At 41.5% G+C, this 22,310-nt stretch overlaps 1 protein-coding gene across 17 annotated transcripts in view; it reads left to right on the top strand.

Moving 5' to 3' along the window:
- The window catches only part of ELMO1 (engulfment and cell motility 1), a 303,708-nt gene that overhangs the window by 215,139 nt on the left and 66,259 nt on the right, over nucleotides 1-22,310 (top strand). The window contains exon 1 of one of the 17 annotated variants that reach the window (XM_068670457.1): nucleotides 7,093-7,324. The exons of the other annotated variants lie outside the window; for them this stretch is intronic. The gene's annotated coding sequence lies outside the window, so the exon portion shown is untranslated. Of the gene's footprint in view, nucleotides 1-7,092; nucleotides 7,325-22,310 lie in introns of those variants that run through there. 17 annotated transcript variants of the gene reach the window in all.

Raw genomic sequence — 22,310 nt, 5'->3', positions numbered from 1 at the left:
AAAAGAGAAAGTGACTTTTCCTTTCCTAATATATTTTTCCTTTCTTTCCCCTTCCAACTGAGAATGTGAGGTTTATTTTTATAACTGGTTTTGTGTGGGTGTGTGGGCTGCTGCTTTAGGGCTCAAGCATCTCCCCTGATTGTTCGCAATTTTTCATTGCCTCTCTTACTAAAAATTATTTATCTTGGTATCACCAAGCCAAAAAAAAAAAAAAAGAAAAAGAAAAAGTTGTCTGCCTTTTCTCCTTTTCAGAAAGCCTTCACCAGTGATATGTTACATCAGGACACTGCGCTCACCTGTCCTTCAGACCTGCTGATTTTTCACGTGGGGTCTTAATTTGCTTGACTATTATGCATTGTTTCTCCAGTCATTCTGACAGGGTTGCCACTTTCCAGACTAAAAAATGAGATGCACTAGGCAACAAAAGAGAAAGGGTATTTATGTGAGATTTATTTAAGCAGGAGACTTCATTTAAGCAAGCCTATTTATAAAGCCAGGCTATTTATACTACCCATGGCTGTGAATGGGCGTGTGTGGGCACACTTCTGTTGTGCAAGCACCACGTGTTTGGGGTATGCATATTTGGTTGCATGCTTCCATGTACATGGGGAAGGACTGCAAAAGTGGCTGTTAGTGCCTTTGGGAAGGGGGTGTTTGCAAACCCTAGCTTAACCTCGGGAGGCTCATTCAGAGCCTGTGGAAACAAAGGTGTTCTACCGGGGCTTGGCACAGGAGGGGCAGCAGCTTATTTTGTGAGCTCTGAATTGCCCTGTGCTGGTGTGGAGGGTATCGCCATCCCTAGCTAAAGCTAGCGTCCACTTGGTAAATTCCTCTTATCAGAATATACTTGCAAAAAATAACAATGTGGAAAACAGTCCTAACTGTTTTCAGTTTACGTGAGCATTATTTTCCCTTTCATGCACGTGTGCGGTGGAAGCAGATGGAGTTTGTTCTTCACAAGAAAGTGTGTTGGGTGCTTGCTGAACATGGAGACTAGACTTGTGTTTTCTTCTCATTAAGGATGGTTTTGGCAATCCCTATGTGAACCTGCAGGGCCTTCTGACACCCTTCCATGTGAGTCTGCAATGCAAAAGTAGTGTGCAATGAATAGGATACATGGTGGCCAGGCCCCCACCAACAGCTCTTAAAATAATGATTGTGAGGTCTTTGAACAGCAGCTGAGAAGGTGAACCAGGGCAGAGAGAATTTTAATCGAACTGTTTTCAGTACACTCTTTTTTGAAACATCATCAACCAGCATTGTCATTCGGTTCTTAATGTGCATAATCACACTGGCACAGTTCCTCTGAAGGCAGTGTGTCTGGGTGTTATTCCTAAATAATACAGAGCAGAAGCTTTTGAAATTAAAACACACACGTAGAAAGTTCTCCTGAATGAAAATCCTAATTTCTTTTTCCAGAGTGTCTAGACAAGTGTATACAGGGCTTTTAGAAATCCAGAGATGTTCACTAATGTCATCCATTGCGCCATTCCTAAAGTTGTATGCAGGTCTAACAGTACTAACCTCTTCTCCGTGAGCAAAAGGGAGCATGAATTGTGTGAACAGATTTTACCTTCCCATGCAGCAGATGCCCTGACACATGGACTGCTGCAGTCAGTGGGGTAACTAATCTCCTGTTTAAGTAGTTTCTAAGTACCTGTTTGTTATTGAAGTATTAAAAAAAATCATATATCACTATTTAAAATGTGAACCATGACATCATCAGAGTACATTCAGATACCTGAGTTGGATAATTTTTTGCTTTTTTTTTTTGTCCTTCCTATTGTTCTCTGATTTTGTTAAAAGATGAAAAGTAAAATAAATCGTTCTGTTAGATGAAAAGTAAAATAAATCGTTCTGTTGTCAACTTATATGATCAAGCAGAGATTTAATCAGCATCTTCTGGAAGAATATAATGTCCTAATGAATAAGATGGAAGGGAGCATGCTTGCGTGTAAGAGAGGCAAGACCAAATCTGTATGTGGCATGCTCCATTTCAGCAGAGGTGGTAGCACAATGTTCATTTCTCAGTTCCCATCCTGCGGAGAGGAAGCATTAAAGGAAAGTCTCAGTTTGGATTGCAGATAAATCCAGCTTGTGTCTCTTCTCTGGCAGGCTTTGCAAAGCAAGTGCTGGAGAAGTAGTTAAACGTAGAAGAATATTGTGGGTATAACGATTCAGTGAAATGAAATTGTTCTGTCCTGGTCACGTGTACTCCTCACCAAGTGAGTGAATGAAAGAACTGAGATGAAGATGACATGATGGAAAGTTTTCTCAGGAAAGTGTCAAAGGATTTTTGAACAAACAAACAAGCGCTTGAACAAAATGGGAGAGGATGGAGCAGGGAAATGCTAACCCCAATGTGATAGACTAGGCAGAGAGCACTCTCATAGGGTAAATATATAGGAATTTTAAAAATAGAACAAGGTAATCATTGTGGCCTTTGCAGTTGTGTACTTAGAGGGCTGTGTAAGGAATCTTGAAGTTGATGATGTGTACTGTGAAACCTTTTTCTCTCTAGTGCCATAATTTATTGTAATTGATTTGAAATTCTAAAGTGCCCTCTCATGCTATATGACTGCTATGTATGCTTGAAATGGCAAGACTCAAACATTGCAGATGACTGCAGGGGCTTGTGTTTTTTAAGGTTGCTTTATATGATAGTGTGGAGTTAACATTAGAGGTGGAAACAGAGCCTACAGTTGTGCTGTCTAGACTGGGAAGTCTCCTTTCGGCATCCAGACTGTGTGTAATCATTTAGCAATAGGAAAACTGAGAAATATTCCTGTCAGTTCCTGTAGCCAGTTTTGGGATTGTTTGTAGGCTGTCTTTGGCTTAGCTGAAGAACTTCGGTTGTCAAAGAAGATGAAGTATTGCAGATTCAAAACCCCTAAGACAGTCATCATCCAAACTGTTGCTGTCTATGTCCAAGACCATCATACAAACCTCCAAAGGTCTGATATCATTCATATGTAACGGGTAGAGATTGTCTTTACCCCACCTTCCTGCATCATAAAGGCAGAGTGATATGATTGAGAGTGAATGCAGTGGACTGAAAGTGATACACTGCACAACCAATATTTCACTGCTGCAGCAGTCCCTGTTTTACCACCCTGAGTGCTCCATCAAACCCCCAGGCAGCATCTATCTTTTAACAGATGTGTGCATCCTCAGAAGAGGGGGGGGGGAGCTTGTCCAGTGATGCAAGAAGAGACTTGAATGCTCCCTGTGTTCAAAATACAAGTGGAAGTAGTGAATACTGATCATGCACATTAGTGCCTGATGGTGGAAATCAAAGCAGTCCATGCTTTGCAGAACGAAAGGTTCTATGTTTTGTAATTCGTATAGACCTTCCTGGGTGATACGGTGGCAGATCACCTCTGAAGGTCATGTCTAATCTGATTTGCAAAGCTGTGTTCCTGACAGTGTTTTCAGCAGCTTACATGTCACTGAGGTGTCCTAGTCAGATTAGCTGTGTGTTTTGTAGTAAGGCTGTCTTCAGTGGCAGAAAGGATAGACATTTCTTTATACTGTGGCCCAGCATTTTCATTTTTCCTTTGTGCAGATTCACAAAAGCTTATTTCAGTTGCATTAACATTTAAACAAACAAAAAAATAGAACAAAAAACCTGAATGCTTGAAATAAAGTGATGGTAAAGGAGGCATAAGATTTTCTGATACTAGATTTTTTGTGAAACTGAGCTAAATGTGAAATACAGGCTTAAAAGTTTCTGAAATGCTTTTCAGAAGTATTCAGAAGTATTTTTCTGTACTTGGAACCCAGTACAGACTGGGTCCTAACTTCTGCTTCGTGTGAAAAGACAATCTGTAGGTATTCCTGGGATAAGTGAATAGGACTGGCAGTTCCTGGTGTAAGTCAGCTGCTTCTACAAATGGACTTTTGAAAGAGCCAGAAAACTCACTGCAAATTGGCAGGTAATTTATGATCTTGGATGAGGAGTCACTGGGAGCCGACCAACAAGTCTGTGACTTAGTTTTAGTAGGTTAACCATCTTCTCCATGTAGGTATCTAGAATAAAAAAAAAAAGTAAAACCCACGATCTAGAAGGATGAGTAAGCATTATATCACCATTGATTGTTCCTCAGCTCCCACACACAAACAGGTCTCTGCCCGTGACAGCATCCTTCTGAGAGTGGCTGTCAAATTGGCAAGAAGCATCTTTGGTGTAAAGCCTTCCTGGAAATTGTTGAGCCTTTCAGTTGAACAACTTCGTTTTATCTCACAGTCTTAGAAGATTTTTCACAAATCTACTTTATTATGTGGCTTTGAAATTGCCTGGATTTTTCTAGCCTTGAATTTTTGATCTCCTATAAAGATTTCTTATACATTTACACCCTGTCCTGCTTCAGAGTGCAGCAAAATTCTTAATCTGTTTATTTTTACACCACAACCTTGGGAGGAAAGGTAATGCAATTTGCAGGAGGGATTACTAAGAATGAATGTGGCGAAGGGTGAGGTTTTCTGCAGTTAACTCGAGCAGCTTGCTGCTGTCAGAAGCAGCCATCTCTGTCACTTCTCCTTCTTTCCTATGGCAGGGAAAGGCCTTAAAAATGGGTCGTCCAATTTCCTGACTGGTTGCCCTAATCTGGGGTGCAGTTTTCTCCCTGTCAGTGGGTGAAATGAAGATGAAGAGTTTTGGAAACTGGGCCAAGGAGAGGTTTCTCAGATACATCAAAGTGGCACTGATAATCGTTACATTTGTTCAGAGTAGTGCTTTGATAAACAAAACCTAATGGAGTGTTTTGAACTCTGGGTATCATACAGTAGAAAGGAGCAATTTATTTGATTAGGAAGCTCTCCAATTTAATATTGGTTTAAAAAACAAATGTCAGTGTTGAGACCCACTAGGAGTATTACAGTTGTTTTTTCTTTCATTTTATGTATTTATGGTTTGTGTGACTATTTTAAGCTCTACATGTTGACAACACTTTCAGTCCATAAGACACGGCAATTAGAGCTAGCAAACTGAACATTGAATTGGCTGAGCTGCATTATCATTCACACATAAATGACGGGGTATGCTCCACATCCTAAAACCACCCTCTCCCCTGTGTGATTTGGGTAGAAGGAGCAGGGGAGAGGGATGGAACTGGAAAGAAACTTTTTTTTCCAGTCAGTCCTGACAGCAAATCTAGGGTTTTTAATTAGCTTTCCCTTCCCCTAAAATGCACATGAACGTCTTTCCACAGTTTAAGGTTTCAGAACTAAAGGAGTGACCACAAAAGCCTTCAGGCTCAGGGTAGTGATTACAGAGACCATGCTGCAGGAAGCAGTAGGTCACGCTTCTTTAAAGGAAAATGAAAAGCCAGAAGTACAGCATTGCAAGAAGTGAATCCTTAGGACATCCTGATGTTTAAAAAACATGGTTCTCTTCCAAACTCATTTATAAGTCAAAAATGAGAATTGAGTGAGAGATTCCTCGAGAAGACACATCTCCTGGTGCACCTCTCTCTGTTCTTGGCCTTGCTCTTGAGCACTAGACTCACAGGCTTCAAAGACCTGCCCGGACTTCAAATTAGGCCCGCAGGAGGCTGGCAAAAGAGATTTAACCAGAGGTGGCCTTCATTATACAAGGAGATCTGGGAGTCCACCTGCAGGGCTCTGTCAGGCTGGGTTTTAAAACGCTGCTCCTTACAGTGGTTAATGCAGTGGATTTCTCTTAGTAGAACAATACAGCATTCCCCCCCCCCCCCCCAGTGGTCTTCATTTTTTGTTCTTCTTTAAGTTAAATAAATGAAAGTAAATGTTCATGACAAAGGAACACGTTTTCCTTTTTTTTTTTTTCATCTGAAATTCTTTTCTAACACCATTACAATAGTATGTCATCATCTCATAGTCTTTCTGGTTTTAGCCCTGTAACATAAAGGGATGTATTTAGATATTATTCCCATTTTACAGATTCAGTAACAGAAGATGGAGTCAGTGAATGGTGTGTTTGGGTGCCCCAAAGAAAGTCTGAAGAGCAGCCAAAACTACCCCGAACTGCCAGATCTCTTTGCTGACCTCACTGCTGGCCTATTGATCTCTCTCTCAGCTGTTGCTTCCTCCCCTCTTCTGACCTAGTTGTCACTCCTTTCTAGTATTGTCAGGGGTTAGGACAGAGATTTATGTCTATGGACAAAAACCCTTTTGAGCCTGAAGGTCTCCTGGTGGCCTGTTTCATCAGCCCCGGGCAGAACAGGGACTCCCAGTGGAGAGCTGGTCATGTGAGGGCTCAGGTAGCCTCCTGTGGATGTTGAGTGCAATTTTGGAAGATTGCGAACAAAACAGCAGATTGCTTGGTGAGCTTCATAATAGTGGTGTCAGTTTTGATCCCAATTTGGACAGGTTTAGTTTAAGGAACTCGAGAGTGAAATGTAACATTTGATGGCCTGTACAGTAATCTGGGCTCTTGTTGGCCCATTACTCAAACTGGAAATAGGGGTAACGGGGCAGTGTCTGGGTACGCAGGGAGTCTGCCTCCCTAGCACACACTCATGTACAAGTGAGTGCCCCTGGGGTACGTCTGTGCATAGCCGTGTTTGCACAAGGAGAAAGCCAACGTGTCCACAGCTCTGCCTGCATGCACTTTCCCAGCGCCCATGAAAACAGAAGGCAAACTCGCAATGAAACCAGCAGTGAGAGTGGAGGAGAGCGGCGAGATTGCAGTTGATTATGAGGCTGGCAGCAGATGTGCTCGTCAAACCCAGCCCGCTGCATCCAGGCAGTTTCCATGGCGATGGAGTGAGTAATTGTGGAGCTCGGCGAGCTCCCCTGCCAAGGTGGACACGGGCGCTGCATCCCCACCGCCTCTGCCTCACTCACTGCGGGTCCTGGGGAATCCGAGTCGGGAGGGGGGGACATGCGGAGACAGGGAGCTGCGATTATTTTTTTTTTCTTTCTTTTTCCTTTCTTTCATTTTTTTTTCCTCCTGGCTGATGCTGGGAGAGCGGCGCTCTCCCTGGGAAATATGGAGCTGCGAAATAAATGGGCAGGAGTTTCCCCGAAATGGGAGCCGGCTGCCATTGGCTGCCGTCGCCCCGCCGTGCCAATGGGAGCCCGACCAGCCGTGGGCACCCGCAACATAAGCAAAGCTACACGCTTACCCGGTGGCGCTGGGACTGGCGAGCAAAGGTGTGCAAAGGGGGGGGGTCCCTCCTCTCACATGGCTATGCCGAGGACGGATCTCATTAGAGAGCCTCATCGGAGACCATCTGCTGCTCGCGCGCATTGTGCCTTCCACAGAAAGCAGCATTAAGTCACTCGCTCGCTGTCGTGTGGGAGGCGAATTTGTCATCGGGAAGGATGGAGCTACAGGATCTCTGTAAGTAAATCCCTGTACTTTACCTTGCTGGTGCAGCCCGAGTGCGGATCGATAAGCAGTGTCATTGGTCAAGGAGCAGCAAAAGGAAATTAGCAGCAACCGCAGATAGCGGGAAGGGTCTCCTGGTTTTGTTGCACACGTAGTCAGTCAGCTATGTTCTTACTAATGGCTCCAGGCATTGGACAAACTAGTTAGCTGTTTGCTTTGCCTTGGGTGGTTGTTTAACCTAATTAAGATGAGTCTGTGCAAGGATGCTCTATTCTCGGAGGCGTTTCAGGATCCCCTCTGGGTTTGAAATGGAGAGCGAGCCACATGGAACAGAATTGTGCTGGCACAAAACTCCGAGGTGTCCATGTGCAGTCGCCGGCGCTTGTACTGTCAGTGTATCATGATAACAGGTGCATTATTGCAATGATTTGTAAAGCTCTAGTTCAGACACTGAGCCAAGGAAACACGAGTTGTTCACCATGCCTTGCTGTTCTCAGCACAGACAATCATTGCTTTTCCTGCCCTCTCTCTTCTTTTTTCTTTTTCATTTCTCTGTTGGAGGAGACTTTCAAAAAGGCATGGAATTCAAAAGCTTTCTTGCTTGTTGATGAAACAGGCGAGTGCATGGTAAGTGTGGAAGAGTTTCCTTATTGACCATTGCAGCATGTGATAGAAGTTGATTCCCTCGCCTGTTGGGACTCTGCATTTGCTTCTGTAAAGCAGAAACAGTACATTTAAAAGGGTGGGGGGTGGGAGGGTGCAAATCTGTCCCTACGTAGCCCTCTGGGGTTACTTGAGTTACACCAGCTATGAATTTGGTTCAGCATTGTTTGTCTTTTATCAGGTATTTGCCATAAGACTCAGTGCTTTGCTGTACAGAGCTGGTGAATGACTCTGCTTAACCCTCTCAGAGGCTGTTGTCATCTTAGCTGGTTTGTGAAAGCACATAGGAGGGAGGACAGGAGCAAAAAGATGTAGAAAAAAGTTTCTGTATTTTTACTCTGTGCCTGAGCTAGTCAATGGGTGTAAGGAATTTTATAGTAACCAAACCAGGTGTACAAATCAGATGAAGCTGACTGCCTTTTAGGGATCCGTTTTCAGTGTGTTGTGTTCATTTTAGAAATAAATGCAAAACTTCCTTTCCCGGTGCTGGGAGCTGCTGGGAAGTGGCCTTGCTGCCTGGAAATCTCATGCTGAAGGTGTGCTTTCTGGAGAAGGCTTAGCTGGTCAGCTTTGCTTTAGAGGTGCTGCCTTGCAAGTTGTGGCAAGGCGTGTGCGAGCTTATTCCTTCTGTTGAAGGAATCAACATCACCTCAGATGTCGATGCAGAAAGGAATTGTTAGGGTTTTAAAGAACCATTTGATCAAATTAAATTAGAGAAATACAGAATGTGGAAATCAGTGCATCAATTCACTGAAAGTGTCTGCTGTGGAAGGGTATAGTAAGCTCCTCTGTGTACTTTCAAGTGTTAAACCTGATGTGTAACTAAAGCAGGAGAACCCCTCATTAAGTTTGACTTGCTGCCTTTTCTGGAGATGTGGGTGCAGGTCACTCTCCCTGTGTTTTCCAGGGATATTGGGGTCGCCTTTTATTGAAATGATGGCCCCAGGCATCCTTTGGCACTGGACTTAAAAGCAATGTATTTTTCCTAATCTGTGCAAAAGAGGGAGAACTGTTAGTGCTTACTGCAGAACTTATTTTTGTTTAGCAGTGATGGAAGTGACAAAAATAATTTTTTTGAAATAGATGTTTGGCTGCTCTGTCACCTTCCCCTGAGACTAGTAAACACTTATATTTACTCAGCACTGATGTAGCTGAAGATCCCATCATGTACAGCAGTCTAGGCAAAGAGATGTGCCCACTCCTCATCCTAGAGGTGCATGCTTTCATCTAGGCTGAGATACTCCATAAAATGCTGACGGAGAGCTTGGACTCCTGCACATCTGGGCATGGTTTGTCTCTGGCTCCAGACTGGTCATTTGATACACATCAAAATGAAGCTCCATTGCATCTTTCTGAGTGTTTTTTTTTTTTCCTATATACCTACCTTCTGCTTTATTTTCTGATTGATAATGTAGGAGCCTAGGAGAATGTTATCTTTTAAGGTCACTGCAACTTTAATATGATATTTTAGTTCTTGTTAATGCTCCAGGGATATAGCTGAAACAATACAAACCTCTTGAGTTCAGTCACTCACATTAGACAAATACTATCTGACTGTTCCTATATCTCCCATAACCTTGTTTAAAGAGATTTGTTTACTTGTCTATCCCTGTGCATTAGCAGATAAAAGGAGGGCAATGGGGAGGGAGAGGGAGAGCCTATAACTGCTAAGCGTTGTATGGTGCATTATACCTGTCTGTCTGAGGGCTTCAAACCACAGTAGTGCCAGAGGTAGAAAAATTTGTGCTGCAATCAAAGCCACATTTGCATGAGATTTTTTGACCTGATGGTGCAGAGAACAGTTGATTGTCATTAATGCTTGGGGATGATCTATGTGGGAGAAGTATTTCAGATTCCCAGGCTATAAGAGTTCCAGCAACAGAAGAGTGAGTAGGCTTCAGTGAGAGCTGTGGCATGCTGGCAGCAGTTGGGAGGACGCAGAAGCTGAAAAATGCTATCTTGGGGTAGCTTTAATTGGTTGCATTGGAAAACACTTGCTTTGATGGGCTCATATGTCTTCTAAAATGCTTGGTGCCAGACCAAATTGGCATACCTCCATTGACTTACACTAGAAGCCACCAGACACTGATCTGATCTTCAGTCTTAAGCTTAGATTTTTCTTGGAAGAGCAGTTTTTGAAAGGCAACTGGTTAATTTTCCTCTCCCTTTACCTCAGCAACAGCAATGTTGAAAACCAGAGTAGAATGGGTAGTGCACATCTTTTGGCTTGTTCATTGCACATTAAACTTAACAGGTTATCTGTCCTTGGTCTACTCAGAGAGCCTCATCCCATCTGCTTGTCTGTACTGGAAATGTAGAGCAGAAAGCTAGAAGAGAGGTTTGCTTTGATGAGAAAGTAACAACTTGGGTGATGGCTCTTCACTTTCTGTACATCCACAGATACTAAACTGGCATATTTCACCATTTCCCTTGATCTTAACCCCCCTTCCGTTTCAGTACAGACATGGTTCTCATTTGTGTTCTAGTTAAACAGATGCTAGAGCCATCAGTCTTTAGTTTTCCCTCAGCTGTATTTTTATTTTCACCCAATTATTCAAGTAAGTAGGTAGAGTTCTTCTGCAAACTACAAGCCAAATGCTTTACTTCAGGTTTTTCTGAGGTTGGTATGTTCAAAGGAATCGCAGGCTATGATAAATCTGAATGAGACTGAAAGCTCAGATATGAACATTTCCTTATTTTTGTTTGTGTCTGGAAAAAGTTACTCCATGCCAGGATGTGGCTTAAATCGAACATTGTGGCAAGTCACAGAAAGCTCGCTCTCCCTGCTCAGTACACACACACTCGCATCTCAGATGGCAAGTGCACACAACAAAGCAACACCAAGTGCAGAATAAAAATGGAACAGCAGTAAAACAAAGACGAGTGAATCGTGAAAAGCCCATTGATTTACTTGACACCCATTTTGTTCAACATTGTGCAGTGCTAATCTGCAAACTCCTGTGCGTCACAAAAAGTTTTCAGAACAATAATAACTGTCAATCCTAGCAGATTTTACAGACCTGTCATTACTCTTTCATTGTCTTGAAGCACTAAGTGGCATACAGAAAGATTTTTGGCAGGATTTCAGTAATGGTCTTGTAAAGAGGAATCGTGTGTCACTATCTCACGTATGTTATCGTTTGCAAATAGTGTAGCCCAGCACAGGCCCCTAGAAGCATGTCTGTCCCCATCCTAGTGTGATTATTTTAAGGTGCTTGTTTATTTTGTCTCTTTAAAAACAAACAAGCAAAAACCAAAAAACTTTTCACTCTTCTTAACTGCAAAAATCTAAAAGCAAGAAATTAGAGACTTCCTTTCACATTTTGACTCGATACCTTCTAGAGAATTAGAATTACTGTAATAAATTCACATCCTGCTCCACTTGCTGCTCCCTGGGAAGGAGATGGGAGCATTGACAGTGATGGCCACAAGCAGAAATTTTTATCTGCTCCCTTAGAGCATCCAGGTCCTCACCTACTTCACTGAGGGCAAATGTCCTCCTGCTCTGCCATGTGTTCTTTCACTCCTGATGTTTTTCTCTCCTGTTAAGAAAGTTCCCCATCATGAGGAGCTACAAGCCATTCTTAGGGCCAGGTCTTTGTAAGTAGAGTCATGATGGGAAGAGAGATAGGCTTTGCATAAGGGAGACACTTTTTTTTTTTTTAATCCAAAATCAGAGGCTGTTTAACTGGACATTTTGCTTTCAGACTCCCTCTTCCTAGTGTAGCATCATACAAATACATACCTTACCCAAATAAAATTATGATGAGATATAGCAGGAGACATGACATTCACTCTGAAAATGAAAACATGAATTGAATTATGCGCCCTTGGTAACTTGCAGAGCCCATACATACTGCAATAAATCTGTAGCAGTTTGAAAAGCCTGTAGTACACAGATTGCCTTCTTTGTGGATTTCACACAAATTGTTTCTCTACTTAAGCATTAAATGGTTTAAAAAAAAAAAAAAGATGCGAAAGTCAGACCTCAAGGGAAATAAATGACCTTCATATAAACTAGAACTTTGATTAGCTGTAGTTTGGGTCTTTTAAACTCTATAATGCACAAAATCAATCTTATCATGGGGTGAAAAAGGAGATCTTCATATTAATGTTCATATTAATGTTAGCACGCTGTCAAATTAATACATCAAATAATATGCTCTTATCCAGAGTTGGTGGACTGCTTTTATCAGTGCTTTTGATGTGGCAAAGAAAACGCTTGTTCCATAGCTACAAACCCAACTCTTTTAGTCTTCCCTTCTCTTTGAACTTCAATTTTCTTAAGACTTGGAACATCGTTATACAGAGAGCAGATTTCACAGATAGGTATTTCAAGATTCACATCCAAAGACATATTAGAAGCCACACAAAGGGATTTTCTTTTAAACTAGATTTTCAAATATATATAACCTTCTGGCTTGACCCCTGGATCCACTCCCAGGCTGTATTTCAAGGAAAAGTATCTACCCACATATGGTTATCACCACTAAGATCAAAGCTGTCACTTTATTCTGACACCTGTGAGAATGAAATGGATATTAAAAAAAAAAAAAAAAGTGGGGGAAATGGTGAAAAGATTTGAATGAGTTCACATTTATAAAAGACACGCACCCACAGATCTCGGAAACGAAGGGAAGATTTGCAGGGTAAGCTGCAGATCTCCTGCTCAGAAGCAACAGAACGTTTTTTTATTTGTTTGTCTCACCCAGGTAATTAAACAGACTTGAAAACATAAACAACTATAGATTTTCCAGATCTCTACAAATATAGCTTCGTTTGCTATGAAAGTTAATAAGGTTCTAATTTTAGGGTGGATTTTCTGCTGGGTGTCTAATGGAAGCCACTGTGAAGGATGGTGTTATCTTATGCTGCCATTGACGCCTCTCATAAAAGTGTAGTGTCTTTCCATTTGCCTTACCTGGCAAAGCTGTAAACTGTCATAGGTTTATCAGTGAGTGCTTCTCAAAGGACTGCCTTAACTGTCCCTTTAGGTATCCGCAGAGGTAGAAATGCAGCTATTTGTGTTTCTTGCTGACCCGTGTATAAACAGCAGAGGAATTTTGCACAGCCTGTCTGCCCTCCGTGCAGATCAGGGACAGAAGGCCCAGGGGCGTCAAGGTGTGCATTTGGCTCTGTTGTGCCCATGCCTCAGCACAACAAGGCACAGCACAGCCCTTGGCTTTCAGCAAGCCAGGATGTGCTAGACCATGCTGGAGCCAATGGCCTGAACCCTCTCCAAGGGGAGCCTGTCCCAGTTTTTGTCACCCTGGCTAGGTAGGCACCTCTGATAATTCACCACAGTGCCAAGGAGTGCTGCGGCTGGAAGAACCTTGTTCTGTAGGAAAACTAATTCAGAGTCCCTGTCTTCAACACAAGGTGTTAAAATATATCTTTGGCTCTGGCCACAGGGAAGAGCCATCGATCAACCTGTCTTCTCTCCTGTCTCTGTGCCTTCACAAGGGACCTTTTCCTCCCCTTCTTCCCCACACACATTTTGTAGGGTAGAATTCTCCCATGTGGCTAACAGAAGCTCTGCTCAGCCTGCAGAAAGGTGAGCTTCCCTGATGTAAGGGTCTTCACTGCCTGTTCAGACTCTCATTATGCTTTGAAATACAGCTGCAGAGCTGTAATGATGTCCATGAAACCTCCCACTTTTACAGCTAGCTGCTTTGGTGCACAAAGTGTATAGGCAAGGGCTTGAGTTAGAAATACCTCTGATGTTTTGCAACAGCAACAAGAAGTTGGAAGTATCTATCTATATATATCTTAATATTTGATCCTGATTTTTTCTGCCTTTAAATGCTATTATAAGCCAGTTAAATATTTAGTGAAAGTGTGGAAAGTTTATTCACAGTCATTTCCCAGATAAATTCCTTTGTTTTCACTTCCTAACTTACCTTTTTAAATCCCCTGTTCAAATTAACACCCCATCTCAAATAACAACAAAATGTCTGGGGGTTGTGCTTAAAATGTATTAAGTCACGTTTCCAATTGCAAGTGGAGTTGTGCTGTTTTGTAATGCTACAGAAAAAGTACAAGAGAGTTTCAAACAAAATAAGTTTTGCTTGTTCGTGCATGAAATTATATATCAACCCACCTTTGCATGCAGGATTTCCACCATTCAAAACTCATGGGCCTCTGCTCCAGACTGAACTTTTCACCAATTCCAGTAAGGGTTTTCACTGCAAAAGATTGTAGCCCAGTGAAATTCATGACTTTGACTTTTAAAAATATTTATGGTAAAAGCTAGAAGCTTGTAATCAAGAGTTTATTTGGTGGGGTAAATATCAAGAGTTTCAGACATACAGATCTGAGCACTAGGATTTATCATTGATTTGATAAGAGAAACAATTGCTAGATGTGTGTTGGGTTTTCTCAATTATAAAGCACTTTGCTGCCAGGTTTCAACCAAGGAGATAGTCACCTTTCTGTTATGTATTACTGAGTGCTGGTAATTGAAAGAAACTTGTTTTTTCAGTCAAAGAGATACGTGATGGATTTGTAAAGTGACAAGTATGGGAAAGCCCCCCAGCTAATTATATGATTTTAAACTTAAACACCACAGCTCAGTAGCTACTTGTTCCAGAAGTTTGCCTGAGCTATGATTTAGAGGCTTTACTGCACCAAAATCCCAGAGGTTGTTGCAGTTTGCAATAATGGGCTGCCAAAAGATAATCACAGTATTCTGGTGATTGTAAAGAAATGTACACATTTCCTCACAATCTCCTGCATAGAGAGACACCTGGACCTGAATCCAGATCCTTTTGGATTATGCCCTTGATCTGTTGTCCCCATCCATGCTTCTGCATCACTAGTACTAGCAAACCACATAACCTAACGAGGGGGATGCACATCTCTGAAGACACAGCCCGTCTGGAGCATCAAGCTGTGACTGATGCCACAAGGCCCTCTGTGAAAGGTTGTGTGGGAGCTGTGGGTCAAAGCAGAGCGGTCTAACTGTCCAATTCCAGTCACCTCAGTAGCATTTGTTGCTTATATGAACATTGTGCCCGGGGTCCAAATTCAGGAGCTGTTTAAAAGGAACGCCAGTGCAGGAGGTGAGACTTGGGCTGTGTTGAAGCAAGTAGTGTGACTCTCACCAGTTTCAGTGATCCCAGATTTGCATCCGGGGAACAAGGGGTCACCTTTCTGGTAGAATGAAGTGGCCAAATTATACCATGCAGGAAGACAAAAGGCACATCTTCCTAAGGAAAACAAAAGATGTCAAAGGCATCTGTGTGCGTCAGTAGCAAAACAAACGATGGTACTGATTACCAATATATAAAAAAAAAAGAATGTTTTTTCCACCAGGGGTAACAGCTTGCTACTTGCCTTGCTCTCAGGATGCAGGGAGAAAGGAAAAGAAAAACGTACTTGTAGCCAAGTTGATTGGTACAGTCCAGCAGCACAGTCAATCAAGTTGTTTCATCATTTCAAGTCATTCTGTAATAGCACTGATTTATCTTGCTGCCTTGCAGTTGTCCCCTGTTGATAGTTTTGTCAAGTTTTGTCAAGTTTTGTCAAGTGACAGCAGAGATTTTGCTGAAAACCTGCAAGCTTCTCTTACCTGCAGCGAACAGTAGGACAACAGAGTAGGGTTTTTTCCTCTTCATTGATGCCTATTAAAAGCCTTAAAGGTGTAGGAAATCTTGTGTTGTTTTTTTTTTTTGTTTGTTTGTTTGTTTGTTTGTTTTTTAAGGATAAACTACTTTTAAAATTACATTGACTCAGCAGTAGCATGTGTGTACTTTAGATCATAAAAGGTTGATAATCAAGCCTTGTTGTGTATGCTTAGCTCTTTAACTCTAGCTGTAACATTTTACTTTTATTTTAATTCTCTAGTGGACTGGTACGGTCTTGATATGATAGCAAAGAGACTGCTGGTTTGTTATATATATAATAAATATCTTAGTTATAGGTGCTACTCTTCAGTTTTCTATTTCTTCAGTTCTCTGTGTGTGAGAGAGAGAGATAGATAGAGAGTGGAGATAATTAACCAAAATACATTTAATTTATATCTAGGAGCAGGCTGCTTAATAACAAATTCTCTAGTTCCCTATTGTGCTAAGCAGAACTACACATAGGAGCCATTTTATGTAATTCAGTGGGATCAATCCAGTATGCATGTGCTACCAAAATGTGATTTGAGCCTCTTTGAAAAGTATTTGAGGTTCTTTGGAAAGCTGAGTCCCTTAGATTAGGGGAAAGGAGCTTTTTATTTATTTTTTTTTAAGATGGCACTAGTATGCAAGAATCCAATTAAAAATTATTGTAAAATCCAGTTTTATGAAGTAGGAGGAGATAACAAGTATTCCTGACACTGCTGATGTAAAAAGAAGAGGAAATATACATGTTGTGCATATAGATGTAATAAATAGTCTAGTAATAATTCACCTTTTGATTAGTCCCGTAGTCCTAGAAGACTTCATACTAATGCAATTCACAAGCTCTTCCCTGGAAATGTGAATTTCCATAGAACATGCAAAACACTTGTCTTGCCAGGTTATTTTTGTTTTTCCTATGATTCTAGGCAGATTTGAAAGACTTGTTTAAAATTTAAAAAAAAAGTACCTAAATTAATACATACACTGTACTGACAAACGTATGAGTAAAACAAGGCAGTATAACAGCCTAAAGATGCTACCTACCATTCAAGTTATTTTCCTGCTGGTATCAACCTTGAGAAGTTGAGTTCTGAAAACATTTTACCTACTAAAAGGTTTTTGGTATGAGCATGAAAAGGAAGAAAGAGAGCAGATTTCTACTATTATTTAGTGTGTATTTTCAGGGCTGATGGAGAGGAAGATTAAGCTCCTGCGTGTTTGACAGCAGCATTTGAGCACTTGAGTGAAATTCTATCTGCTCTGCTCTTAATCCTGTGGTAATTCGGGATCTGTAACCACTGATTTCTAAGCATGATAATCCACCCCCCTGCAGTCGGTGGTGTTGGACTCATCAAGAGCCTCAATGGTCTTCCTGGTCTTTAAATAGAAAGCAGCTTAACCTGGTTGACAGTTAAGTGTTGTTAGATTTTCTTTAAAATGAGTTTGCTGGTCTGGTTGTTCCATTCAATGTAACGCTGGGATGTCATTCTTCCCTTTTTCGGATCTTTTAATGTTGGCCTTACTGGAGTGATGATGAAAAGTATCCCTACTTAGTAATCCCACCTCTGGTGAAACTTCAGTTAGCATCATGAAACAGAGCTTTTGTCTACAGCCTCTTGGCTCTGCTCACTGATCTGGAAGTCTACATTTTCCCTGGGTGCATTGTTTCATTAAGGCTTGCCTTGCCACAGGGCAAGCGAGAGAGAATACTTCATGGTAGCCTTTAATGATTTCGCTGAAGTATCAGCATGAGTTGGTTACAACACCTCCGGTACAGATATCTATCCTACCCTATGTGTTCCAGATTGGAATTAGAAAGGAAGACAAAGGGAGGTACTTTTTAGGCACATCACAGTGCAAACCCATAAAATGAAATGCTCTTAATAAACCTTCAGAATTAGGTGATTCTCTTTTTAAATACTAAATCACTTGCATTTCTCCCACAATTTTATTTTAGAAATCTATTTCTAAGATAAAGGAAATCAGAAGCATAAATACCTGGATATTCTATAAAACCCATGGCCCTGTTTCTAACAGGTATCAGGTACGATATACCTGCAGGTATCAGGAATGAGATCATAAATATTCATGGATGTCTTCCAGTAGCTTTCCACTGACATCAGTGATCACTTAGATTTGCTCCAGGTTAGCATTAGAGAGACATAATAAATTCAATAGTGGCCAAACTGATCTTCTATCAGAAGGTACCCTCTAGGCATATCATACAAATAATCTACAAAGATGCATGTGATAGTAGCTAGAAGGGTAGCTACCTTCTAAATATATACTAAATTTACATATAAGTTATGTAATTGGCAAGAAAAGTCATCTCTTCCTGAGATCTTTACTACCTTTGCTTGAAACCAGGAAAAGCAGTAGAGGCTTGTCTCTAAAGATCTGGCAATGTGAAGTCAGAATCACCGTGTGTGTGGCCAGAGCAGCACAATGGCTGCGAAGTACTCAGCAGAAGCCAAGAGGGCAAGTCCCGGCAGTGTTTGAGGGCAAAGAAGAGTTAATGATGGAGAAGGCAGAACTGCAAGCCAAGATTTGTTGTAGCTGGCAGTCTGCGTTGTGAAGGGAAGAGCAAACATTCATGCCATGTCCAGAATGGAAATACCAAGACCAACCTTGAACAAGAAGGTATTATTTATATTTGGGAGGCTCGCTATCTCTGAGAAGCAGCAGGGGAGAAAGCACCGTCTCATGGTGTGGCTTTTGACTAAGTCAGGCTGACACAGTCTGCTTCAGTTCCTCCATCTACCACAGACTTTTTCTGCCACCTTGAACCAAGGAAGAGAACTTCACTCTTGCACCCTGGCTCTCCATCTGTGACATGCATGAGCAAAAATGCTGTCTTGACATAGTGATATGCTGCAGGTAGAAAATACGCTGAAGATCCAATGATGTGGTTCAGAGCAAGAAAAAATAGACTAGAGCCCCTACGGTTAGGATTTCCTTGCAAATGGCCTGAAATAAAGTGCAAATCCTGTTTACCAATGTAAACTCATTATATTAGCTAAGGGCACTTTTATAATTAAAGCATCAAGATTCTAGTTGCTTAAAAGAGATGTGAAATTTCCTTTAACAAAAGCGGCTTTGTAGAGAAGCATGAAAAAACAGCACTATGTGCAAACCCTGAAATTGCTCCTGATGTTCAGTTAAACTTGTTTCTGACCCACTGGGTTCAAATGGGGGCCATTTTTCTTCAAAACTCAAATTCATCTGTTCTAGAGCAGTCAAATTCAGCCCTGAAAGACTCTGAAAGTACTTCATAGCATGTGTGAAAACACATGACCGGCAATATCTGGGCCTTGTTGATGTTTAGGACTAGACCAGTGAGGCCAGCTTGGTGAGCCAGCTAGGTGACTGAGGTGGCCCTGCACCACGGCCAGAGCCAATGTGTCTTCTTCCTGTGCATGTATCCCCTCTCAAAGAAAGATGTAGGCCTGCTGTGCCATGGGAAGCTTGCAGGTTGGGTCCTGTGGGAGAGAGGAATGGGGCAACCCCCAGAAAAGAAGAGAGAGCAAGAAGAGGCTCAATGAATTGTTTTGGAAGCAGTAGGTAGCTCAGCTTCAATTAGATGGCTGTTGCAGAGACCTTTTCCACCTTTTTACCTGCAAATGCTGGTATTGGAAAAGGTATTTGACTAATTTCTGTATCACCTACATTTTACAGTTGTTTCCAGTTACTTTGGGATGCTTTAGTTCATCAAAATGATTAAAAGCTGGTGTAGCATCTTCACTGTGTTGTCCAAATAATAATTGTCTTTAAGGAAGAAAAGATTGGGAAACGTAAAAATACACTACAAAAAGTGTGCCCCATGAGGATAAAAAATGCTGAGTCCTACAGTGTTTCTACTGTTAATACTTTGCCCTTCCACCCCCCTTTTTCTTTTTCTAGTCTCATAGCTGATGCAATAATGGGCTCCTGCACATTTTTAGACCTAAGGTACACAGTCACATTTAGAACCTGACAGCTTTATCTTTCTGGAATATGAACACTACTTGAAGCCTACAACTGAAACAATTAGCTATAAAACAGAAGGCAGTTTAATAAAAAAAAAAAAAAAAAAGTTCTCCAGCTTACAGATACATTTTGAGAATTTATTAAAAAAAAAGCAAAAGAAAAGGATTCAAGTAGGTGAACAAGTCTCAGAGTACTTAGCTGTATTTTATGGGTTCTGAGACTATAAATGCTTTAAACTAAAAGCCATTTGAGAATACACAATAGAAGAATGGGCTTTGACAACAGCAGAGGGAGCAGAATAGAAATGTAGTGTTACTATATGTACTGCTCACACTAAAAACAGCAACCAACAGGAGGAATTTGAACTACTCTGTGAACATGTATCTTTAGAGCTCTTATTAATGGGTTGTTCTGTTCCTCTCCCAGTTTCTCTTGACCCTTTTCTGAGGGCTAAATGAATCCCTTGTGCAGCTCAGCTGAGGATAATGAAGTTGCCCCAGGGTATGAATGTAGCCCTTGGGTTTGACCTACAGAAGGCTGAGCCTCTGGTCTTTGCTATGTTTTCAGGCAGTTTTGTTTATGTTGGGTTAATTAAAAACACCCTCTCCATTCCCCAGGCTTATATGCTCTCCTGCGCAGAATAAAGGAGGCTCCAATGCCCTGCCTCTCTCAGCCTATCCACGCCTGTGCAAAGACACGGTGGAAAATGTAGCTAATGAGGGGAATTTAATGGCCCTGGTCATATTTGCGAGCAAAAAATACACATCTTCTGATAGAGCCTGCGTGGGCAGCCTTTATGATGGGAAGGGGCACTCTGGATTTCTTACAGGCTGCTCTGGAGCTTGTTGCTTATGTTTTTGGGGCCATAGGTATTGCTTGTATTTGGCCAGCAAAGTTGAGTTTTGTTTGTTGGAAGTGAAAGCAACCATGTGGTCATCTGGAATTTGCTCTAGGGTGGATATACTGAAATGCCCCTTCCTTTCCCTACACACTAGACTTCTAAAAGGTTTTAAAACAGATTATTTGTTTAATGACATTTGAACAAATCACTTTCCACAAATGGTACCACCTTTAAGTCCAGAAAGATAGGTTATATCCAGTGTGAGAGACAGATTGTAATCTAGTACAAATTCCCCTTATTTTTCTACATAATTCGACTGCAGTAACTTTCCCCTTTTGTTTTTCTTTCTCTTTTCTCTTTCTTTTCCCGCATCCTTTCTTCTATGCTACCAGTGTGCAGGTACTTCGGTACCACAGACCAGCCAAGCAGAGACTGGTGCTTTGCTGCGAGGCATCAGAAGTTAAATACCACTGAGAGAAAGAAGTTGCCTTCACGAAAGCAGTCAGAGCAAGAAAGCATTTGGCTCTTTTACCTCAGTGCCATGAAAGCCAGGTGGAGTCAGCCAAATCCCCTCCAACCACCTCCTCCCCTGCCACCACCTTTTTCTTTACCCTGTAAATTGCCTGTGGATTGGGGTTTAAGCTGGATTTAAAATACTCTGTTTATATTAGTTCATTCCTTCATGAATCAGGAGATTTGGCACATCTATGTCCTAGTGTAAGCACTTCATTTCACGGCTCAGTAACTGCAGAGACAGACGGACAGGTTAGTTTGTCATGGAGGACAATGGATGACACCTTGGAACTCTTCACAACTAGTAACAGCGCCAGCATACTGAAATTTGCAAAATGATAAGTTTCCTTAAGGTCAAAACCAACCTGTGAACACCAAAAGGGAATTTACAGGATGTCCTTACCACATCCCAGTGATGTTTCTGAGGGCCAGTCTGTGTGCTGGTCCTTTGCCATTGTGACCGTCTGGTCACTTGACTACCATCTGTCAAGAGGGTGTACTCAAACAAAGGAAAGAGTGGTTGGCTCAGAAAGACTTTTTTCAAGGTCTGTGGTTGTGTTGGATTTGTTTTGCATTGATTCTAGAGAATGCTGATTAATATAAATCATCTTGTATTGCGACACTTGACCAAGGCCTATAATCATGCCACTACTTCAGCTGTGTCTGATTGAGAAGTCCCCAGATTAAGCAGAGTATTTACAGCAAGGAGTCCCCTCTTTGCCAGCTGGGAGGCTGAAACCAGCTGAATTCTGAAATTTGAAGGAAAGGAAGGAAGAATCTCTGAATTGTTTTATAAAATGGTCTCTTCCTCATTACCCTAATCACTTAAGTATGCTGAAGGCTGCAATCAGAGTTTTCTTCCTTGTTTTTTTTTTTTTTTTTTTTTTTTTTCTTCTTTTTTTATTTCTTTTAAATCAGGCTCAAGAAAAAAGATTAATGAACATTGGACTGAAAAGAATCACTTGTATCACCCAGGTCATATCCCTGCAACTCAGTAATAGACATCAGAGCAGGGGAGACCATTAAACTTCTCTTCCATGTGTCTCATTGCATGTTGCAGGATACATTTCTCAATGTCCTTTAAGCCATGTAGGTCTACATAGAAAACAAAGCTGTCTACATAATATGCCATGGTATAGGTCAAGGAGACCGTTGATCTTGGGATCTTTCAGTGTCCCAAGATACATTTCATTTCTTAAACGAAATAGTCTCATATCTGAGGATTACATTTCTTAAATGAAGTTCCTAGGTAATACAAAGGAAAGCAAAAATACCCATCATTTCCAGTTGTACTACTGCACCTTAGCATCTTAGTCTAAAGTGGCATTGATTTAAGCCCTGAGTGTGCCTTCTCCCATCCACTGTCTTAGATGTAGCAGTTGCCAGTCTTCAGTGCTGGGGAGAAAGA

Source organism: Anas acuta, chromosome 2 (assembly GCF_963932015.1).
Source record: "Anas acuta chromosome 2, bAnaAcu1.1, whole genome shotgun sequence".
In the NCBI taxonomy this organism is placed as follows: Eukaryota; Metazoa; Chordata; class Aves; order Anseriformes; family Anatidae; genus Anas; species Anas acuta.
Note: the sequence above shows the minus strand (reverse complement) of the source record. Positions and strands in the feature narration are given on the sequence as shown.